This window comes from Schistocerca piceifrons, unplaced genomic scaffold, assembly GCF_021461385.2.
Source record: "Schistocerca piceifrons isolate TAMUIC-IGC-003096 unplaced genomic scaffold, iqSchPice1.1 HiC_scaffold_476, whole genome shotgun sequence".
NCBI lineage: Eukaryota > Metazoa > Arthropoda > Insecta > Orthoptera > Acrididae > Schistocerca > Schistocerca piceifrons.
Genome location: NW_025728707.1, coordinates 87,133 through 95,497, shown reverse-complemented (window position 1 = coordinate 95,497; position 8,365 = coordinate 87,133). Strand labels below are relative to the sequence as shown.

The 8,365-nt window shown below is 52.9% G+C and overlaps 7 non-coding genes across 7 annotated transcripts; all 7 read right to left on the bottom strand.

Annotated features, from left to right (window-relative positions):
- Window positions 1-787: 787 nt before the first annotated feature.
- LOC124752539 lies at window positions 788-980 on the bottom strand. Its single transcript, XR_007012154.1, has one exon. It is a non-coding gene; the product is annotated as a U2 spliceosomal RNA (small nuclear RNA).
- A 755-nt stretch (window positions 981-1,735) lies between these two features.
- On the bottom strand, window positions 1,736-1,927 carry LOC124752541. Its single transcript, XR_007012156.1, has one exon. It is a non-coding gene; the product is annotated as a U2 spliceosomal RNA (small nuclear RNA).
- Window positions 1,928-2,670: 743 nt separating this feature from the next.
- LOC124752538 lies at window positions 2,671-2,863 on the bottom strand. Its single transcript, XR_007012153.1, has one exon. It is a non-coding gene; the product is annotated as a U2 spliceosomal RNA (small nuclear RNA).
- A 763-nt stretch (window positions 2,864-3,626) lies between these two features.
- On the bottom strand, window positions 3,627-3,819 carry LOC124752537. Its single transcript, XR_007012152.1, has one exon. It is a non-coding gene; the product is annotated as a U2 spliceosomal RNA (small nuclear RNA).
- A 743-nt stretch (window positions 3,820-4,562) lies between these two features.
- Window positions 4,563-4,754, bottom strand: LOC124752540. The gene has a single exon (XR_007012155.1). It is a non-coding gene; the product is annotated as a U2 spliceosomal RNA (small nuclear RNA).
- Window positions 4,755-5,510: 756 nt separating this feature from the next.
- LOC124752536 lies at window positions 5,511-5,703 on the bottom strand. Its single transcript, XR_007012151.1, has one exon. It is a non-coding gene; the product is annotated as a U2 spliceosomal RNA (small nuclear RNA).
- Window positions 5,704-6,446: 743 nt separating this feature from the next.
- LOC124752556 lies at window positions 6,447-6,645 on the bottom strand. The gene has a single exon (XR_007012166.1). It is a non-coding gene; the product is annotated as a U2 spliceosomal RNA (small nuclear RNA).
- Between the last annotated feature and the right edge of the window lie 1,720 nt (window positions 6,646-8,365).

The following is an 8,365-nucleotide window of genomic DNA, read 5'->3' as shown; positions in this document are numbered from 1 at the left end:
AACAGATACTACACTTTGATCTTAGCCAAAAGGCCGAGAAGCGATAAGGAAAAACCGCAGCCGAAGGGCCTAAATGCTTGCAGCGTGTGCGCTCCACATGTGGGAGTGACACACGGTGGTACGGGCCGATATGGCAACTGGCGACCGTCGAAAACACCGCAAAAGCAAGTGCTGGAGGAAAGACAATTCACGGGAGCACTCGTCACCAGCCCAGTACTACCCTCCATGTCGAACAGTAAACCGCGACTCCCATTTGAACGCCGCTAGCTGCCAGGGCAGTGGAGAAGCCGTGAGGCCGCCCCACAGCAGCGCCAGGCCGGCGCGAGCTACACCGGCGCGAGGCCGGCGCGAGCTACACCGGCGCGAGGCCGGCGCGAGCTACACCTAGCCGAGTGCTTACATCGTCCACTGCCTACTGCGTACGTGTGTACACACGTATTCTGCGTGCGTGCGGCGGCGACGACGACGTTCGCGAGGAGCTAAGGATATAACTCCAAAAAATGTAATTAAAATTATCTGTGGCCGGACCATATGTGACGCCAACGAGGCATCCGAAGGCACTCTTCTGTGGCCACATAAATTACCAGCCTAGTGTAATGCGGCTGCAAGAGCGGACCGGCTAACCGCAAAAAAAAAAACATAAGATGATGTTAAATTAATTACAAGAAATCGTGGTGTGAAAGCAGCTAACTACTGGGCAAATCGACAACCACAACAAGTTTTGCTACCAGCGGAATATCTGATCACTGCAGAATATTAACCCATTTCAGGCTGTGTTTTAATTAATTTTAGGTGGGCCGATCCCGGCGGTACTGCAATGCCGGGCCAACCCGCGACAGAGGTGGAGCAAGCCCCTAGCACTCCGTCATGAGCCAAAAATGAGTTTAATATTCTGGTCCTGCGATGCAGGACGTATCAGATATTAAGCTGATAAGAACAGATACTACACTTTGATCTTAGCCAAAAGGCCGAGAAGCGATAAGGAAAAACCGCAGCCGAAGGGCCTAATGCTTGCAGCGTGTGCGCTCCACATGTGGGAGTGACACACGGTGGTACGGGCCGATATGGCAACTGGCGACCGTCGAAAACACCGCAAAAGCAAGTGCTGGAGGAAAGACAATTCACGGGAGCACTCGTCACCAGCCCAGTACTACCCTCCATGTCGAACAGTAAACCGCGACTCCCATTTGAACGCCGCTAGCTGCCAGGGCAGTGGAGAAGCCGTGAGGCCGCCCCACAGCAGCGCCAGGCCGGCGCGAGCTACACCGGCGCGAGGCCGGCGCGAGCTACACCTAGCCGAGTGCTTACATCGTCCACTGCCTACTGCGTACGTGTGTACACACGTATTCTGCGTGCGTGCGGCGGCGACGACGACGTTCGCGAGGAGCTAAGGATATAACTCCAAAAAATGTAATTAAAATTATCTGTGGCCGGACCATATGTGACGCCAACGAGGCATCCGAAGGCACTCTTCTGTGGCCACATAAATTACCAGCCTAGTGTAATGCGGCTGCAAGAGCGTTCTGGCTAACCGCAAAAAAAAAAAATAAATAAATAAATAAATAAATAAATAAATAAATAAAGTTCGTAAGATAATGTCAAATTATTTACAAGAAATCGTGGTGTGTAAGCAGCTAACTACTGGGCACATCGACAACTACAACAAGTTTTGCTACCAGCGGAATATCTGATAACTGCAGAATATTAACCCATTTCAGGCTATGTTTTAATTAATTTTAGGTGGGCCGATCCCGGCGGTACTGCAATGCGGGCCAACCCGCGACAGAGGTGGAGCAAGCCCCTAGCACTCCGTCATGAGCCAAAAATGAGTTTAATATTCTGGTCCTGCGATGCAGGACGTATCAGATATTAAGCTGATAAGAACAGATACTACACTTTGATCTTAGCCAAAAGGCCGAGAAGCGATAAGGAAAAACCGCAGCCGAAGGGCCTAAATGCTTGCAGCGTGTGCGCTCCACATGTGGGAGTGACACACGGTGGTACGGGCCGATATGGCAACTGGCGACCGTCGAAAACACCGCAAAAGCAAGTGCTGGAGGAAAGACAATTCACGGGAGCACTCGTCACCAGCCCAGTACTACCCTCCATGTCGAACAGTAAACCGCGACTCCCATTTGAACGCCGCTAGCTGCCAGGGCAGTGGAGAAGCCGTGAGGCCGCCCCACAGCAGCGCCAGGCCGGCGCGAGCTACACCGGCGCGAGGCCGGCGCGAGCTACACCGGCGCGAGGCCGGCGCGAGCTACACCTAGCCGAGTGCTTACATCGTCCACTGCCTACTGCGTACGTGTGTACACACGTATTCTGCGTGCGTGCGGCGGCGACGACGACGTTCGCGAGGAGCTAAGGATATAACTCCAAAAAATGTAATTAAAATTATCTGTGGCCGGACCATATGTGACGCCAACGAGGCATCCGAAGGCACTCTTCTGTGGCCACATAAATTACCAGCCTAGTGTAATGCGGCTGCAAGAGCGGACCGGCTAACCGCAAAAAAAAAAAACATAAGATGATGTTAAATTAATTACAAGAAATCGTGGTGTGAAAGCAGCTAACTACTGGGCAAATCGACAACCACAACAAGTTTTGCTACCAGCGGAATATCTGATCACTGCAGAATATTAACCCATTTCAGGCTGTGTTTTAATTAATTTTAGGTGGGCCGATCCCGGCGGTACTGCAATGCCGGGCCAACCCGCGACAGAGGTGGAGCAAGCCCCTAGCACTCCGTCATGAGCCAAAAATGAGTTTAATATTCTGGTCCTGCGATGCAGGACGTATCAGATATTAAGCTGATAAGAACAGATACTACACTTTGATCTTAGCCAAAAGGCCGAGAAGCGATAAGGAAAAAACCGCAGCCGAAGGGCCTAAATGCTTGCAGCGTGTGCGCTCCACATGTGGGAGTGACACACGGTGGTACGGGCCGATATGGCAACTGGCGACCGTCGAAAACACCGCAAAAGCAAGTGCTGGAGGAAAGACAATTCACGGGAGCACTCGTCACCAGCCCAGTACTACCCTCCATGTCGAACAGTAAACCGCGACTCCCATTTGAACGCCGCTAGCTGCCAGGGCAGTGGAGAAGCCGTGAGGCCGCCCCACAGCAGCGCCAGGCCGGCGCGAGCTACACCGGCGCGAGGCCGGCGCGAGCTACACCTAGCCGAGTGCTTACATCGTCCACTGCCTACTGCGTACGTGTGTACACACGTATTCTGCGTGCGTGCGGCGGCGACGACGACGTTCGCGAGGAGCTAAGGATATAACTCCAAAAAATGTAATTAAAATTATCTGTGGCCGGACCATATGTGACGCCAACGAGGCATCCGAAGGCACTCTTCTGTGGCCACATAAATTACCAGCCTAGTGTAATGCGGCTGCAAGAGCGTTCTTGGCTAACCGCAAAAAAAAAAAAAAATAAATAAATAAATAAATAAATAAATAAATAAATAAAGTTCGTAAGATAATGTCAAAATTAATTACAAGAAATCGTGGTGTGTAAGCAGCTAACTACTGGGGCACATCGACAACTACAACAAGTTTTGCTACCAGCGGAATATCTGATAACTGCAGAATATTAACCCATTTCAGGCTATGTTTTAATTAATTTTAGGTGGGCCGATCCCGGCGGTACTGCAATGCCGGGCCAACCCGCGACAGAGGTGGAGCAAGCCCCTAGCACTCCGTCATGAGCCAAAAATGAGTTTAATATTCTGGTCCTGCGATGCAGGACGTATCAGATATTAAGCTGATAAGAACAGATACTACACTTTGATCTTAGCCAAAAGGCCGAGAAGCGATAAGGAAAAACCGCAGCCGAAGGGCCTAAATGCTTGCAGCGTGTGCGCTCCACATGTGGGAGTGACACACGGTGGTACGGGCCGATATGGCAACTGGCGACCGTCGAAAACACCGCAAAAGCAAGTGCTGGAGGAAAGACAATTCACGGGAGCACTCGTCACCAGCCCAGTACTACCCTCCATGTCGAACAGTAAACCGCGACTCCCATTTGAACGCCGCTAGCTGCCAGGGCAGTGGAGAAGCCGTGAGGCCGCCCACAGCAGCGCCAGGCCGGCGCGAGCTACACCGGCGCGAGGCCGGCGCGAGCTACACCGGCGCGAGGCCGGCGCGAGCTACACCTAGCCGAGTGCTTACATCGTCCACTGCCTACTGCGTACGTGTGTACACACGTATTCTGCGTGCGTGCGGCGGCGACGAACGACGTTCGCGAGGAGCTAAGGATATAACTCCAAAAAATGTAATTAAAATTATCTGTGGCCGGGACCATATGTGACGCCAACGAGGCATCCGAGGCACTCTTCTGTGGCCACATAAATTACCAGCCTAGTGTAATGCGGCTGCAAGAGCGGACCGGCTAACCGCAAAAAAAAAAAACATAAGATGATGTTAAATTAATTACAAGAAATCGTGGTGTGAAAGCAGCTAACTACTGGGCAAATCGACAACCACAACAAGTTTTGCTACCAGCGGAATATCTGATCACTGCAGAATATTAACCCATTTCAGGCTGTGTTTTAATTAATTTTAGGTGGGCCGATCCCGGCGGTACTGCAATGCCGGCCAACCCGCGACAGAGGTGGAGCAAGCCCCTAGCACTCCGTCATGAGCCAAAAATGAGTTTAATATTCTGGTCCTGCGATGCAGGACGTATCAGATATTAAGCTGATAAGAACAGATACTACACTTTGATCTTAGCCAAAAGGCCGAGAAGCGATAAGGAAAAACCGCAGCCGAAGGGCCTAAATGCTTGCAGCGTGTGCGCTCCACATGTGGGAGTGACACACGGTGGTACGGGCCGATATGGCAACTGGCGACCGTCGAAAACACCGCAAAAGCAAGTGCTGGAGGAAAGACAATTCACGGAGCACTCGTCACCAGCCCAGTACTACCCTCCATGTCGAACAGTAAACCGCGACTCCCATTTGAACGCCGCTAGCTGCCAGGGCAGTGGAGAAGCCGTGAGGCCGCCCCACAGCAGCGCCAGGCCGGCGCGAGCTACACCGGCGCGAGGCCGGCGCGAGCTACACCTAGCCGAGTGCTTACATCGTCCACTGCCTACTGCGTACGTGTGTACACACGTATTCTGCGTGCGTGCGGCGGCGACGACGACGTTCGCGAGGAGCTAAGGATATAACTCCAAAAAATGTAATTAAAATTATCTGTGGCCGGACCATATGTGACGCCAACGAGGCATCCGAAGGCACTCTTCTGTGGCCACATAAATTACCAGCCTAGTGTAATGCGGCTGCAAGAGCGTTCTGGCTAACCGCAAAAAAAAAAAAATAAATAAATAAATAAATAAATAAATAAATAAATAAAGTTCGTAAGATAATGTCAAATTAATTACAAGAAATCGTGGTGTGTAAGCAGCTAACTACTGGGCACATCGACAACTACAACAAGTTTTGCTACCAGCGGAATATCTGATAACTGCAGAATATTAACCCATTTCAGGCTATGTTTTAATTAATTTTAGGTGGGCCGATCCCGGCGGTACTGCAATGCCGGGCCAACCCGCGACAGAGGTGGAGCAAGCCCCTAGCACTCCGTCATGAGCCAAAAATGAGTTTAATATTCTGGTCCTGCGATGCAGGACGTATCAGATATTAAGCTGATAAGAACAGATACTACACTTTGATCTTAGCCAAAAGGCCGAGAAGCGATAAGGAAAAACCGCAGCCGAAGGGCCTAAATGCTTGCAGCGTGTGCGCTCCACATGTGGGAGTGACACACGGTGGTACGGGCCGATATGGCAACTGGCGACCGTCGAAAACACCGCAAAAGCAAGTGCTGGAGGAAAGACAATTCACGGGAGCACTCGTCACCAGCCCAGTACTACCCTCCATGTCGAACAGTAAACCGCGACTCCCATTTGAACGCCGCTAGCTGCCAGGGCAGTGGAGAAGCCGTGAGGCCGCCCCACAGCAGCGCCAGGCCGGCGCGAGCTACACCGGCGCGAGGCCGGCGCGAGCTACACCGGCGCGAGGCCGGCGCGAGCTACACCTAGCCGAGTGCTTACATCGTCCACTGCCTACTGCGTACGTGTGTACACACGTATTCTGCGTGCGTGCGGCGGCGACGACGACGTTCGCGAGGAGCTAAGGATATAACTCCAAAAAATGTAATTAAAATTATCTGTGGCCGGACCATATGTGACGCCAACGAGGCATCCGAAGGCACTCTTCTGTGGCCACATAAATTACCAGCCTAGTGTAATGCGGCTGCAAGAGCGGACCGGCTAACCGCAAAAAAAAAAAACATAAGATGATGTTAAATTAATTACAAGAAATCGTGGTGTGAAAGCAGCTAACTACTGGGCAAATCGACAACCACAACAAGTTTTGCTACCAGCGGAATATCTGATCACTGCAGAATATTAACCCATTTCAGGCTGTGTTTTAATTAATTTTAGGTGGGCCGATCCCGGCGGTACTGCAATGCCGGGCCAACCCGCGACAGAGGTGGAGCAAGCCCCTAGCACTCCGTCATGAGCCAAAAATGAGTTTAATATTCTGGTCCTGCGATGCAGGACGTATCAGATATTAAGCTGATAAGAACAGATTTTTATTTTCCGAGATAATTCTTAGTTACAGTTTTAAGAAGTATAATTTTAAGAAAGAATATTCATGACTCTATACAAATCGAGTTTTACAAATTTAATGAAAATTAAATTGAAATATATAGTAGACGGTTCTAACCGCACTTAAATAGTTGAATTTAATTCTAATTCGTGGGTTAAGCCCACTACTTAAATATTGGAAGACCGCGTTAGGCGCGGATGCTTAAGTATATTACCTTAAGATTAATCCCGCGATAGGCGCGGCCTTAGATATTTCAGACCGGGGAAGGTTTGGAACTAGTTTTAGGAACTATTTTGTTTTATTTCATTCATCTCCATGCCCTGACAGCACACTGCACATGCACGGCTGCCAGCGGCTGGTGTGCCACGCACGCAGGCGGGTCACACGCAGCCGGACTTCTCCCCTCTGTCCGCCTTGCGGCAGACGTCACCGGGGTGTCGTGGCAGGAGGGCGTTGCTTCCCACGCTGGCTGGAGACTGCCGGGCAGTAGGCACACGCTTGGCGCCGCCTAGCACCGCGCCAACCGAGGTGGGGGCCATATTCGGCGGACACCACGGAGGGAGGGGCACCAGGCAGCACCGCACGCACCGCTACTGACTCGGCACTGCTGCAGTGCGGCGCGAAGATGGTGTAGCGCCGCAGGTCCCGCGTCGTGGAGGAGAATCTCGACGCCGACGTCACGAAGGCACCGACCTCGAAGTTCTCCGACGACTGCAGTCTCGAGGGTCTCGCAGCCTGACGTCAGAGCATGCCACAGTCTAGGGGGACACATACTGGCGGTGGCCAGTAATGTGTTCCACGTAAATGTCGCGGGACCACTTGATGGTGTCAGACACCATCAGCCGCCGCATCAGTTGGCAGTAGCGGCTAGCGATGCCTAGGTGCCGAAGCACTGCATCGTTCTGGCGGTCCCACGCCCCCAGACTGCCGACAACCAGGGCGTCGACAGTGACGGAATAGCCGCGAGCGGCTAATCCGCGCGCAACGTCGGCGTACTTTATCCTCTTCAGTTGCCGAGCGTTGTCGAGCGCAATCCGCCTATTCTCGAAGGGGATTGTCACATCGACGATGGTCACAGTCTTCGCGGCCTCGTCAGTTATTACGAGGTCCGGACGCAGCCCACTGCTGTCCCCTATGACGGCTTGGTTAATCCTGATGTCAGGAACAGCAGCGTTTCCTCTCCTTGGCCGCCCAGCGACTGCTGTCGCGAGGCGGTTGAGGACCGCGTTGTGACGATACTGCAGGGCTGCTGAGTGCACCATGCACGCGTTAATCACGTGCGGGAGCGTCTCGTTGTTGTGGCCACAGCGTCGGCAGGCTTTGTTGTTGTTTGCCCGCCCATCAAAGCGGCGACAACCGTTCAGAGGCACGACTCCGAGCCTGGCGCGATGGATAAAGCGCCAGTCTGCGAAGCGGGTGTATTTGCCTCCCGCTATGAAGTGGTTGGACGCTGTGGACTCCCTGGTGCACTCGAACACCTTCCCCTGGTCCGGTTTCCTGAGTAGGATGTGGCGCAGGCGCTGTCTCAGACACTCGCGGAGCGTCCGCGAGAGAAGACGTTTGGCGCCCCCTCCCACCCGGACATGCTCGACGCCAGTGTTGACGATGCGTCCCACGCTGTCATCATCGTGCTGCGGTCCATCGCCGCCATCTTCGAGGTGTCGTGTAGTCCCGGTCGCCGTCGCCTCCGTGGCCGGCTGCGTCACCCCTCCGATGCCGCCGTGTTCCGCGTCGTCAGCGATGGC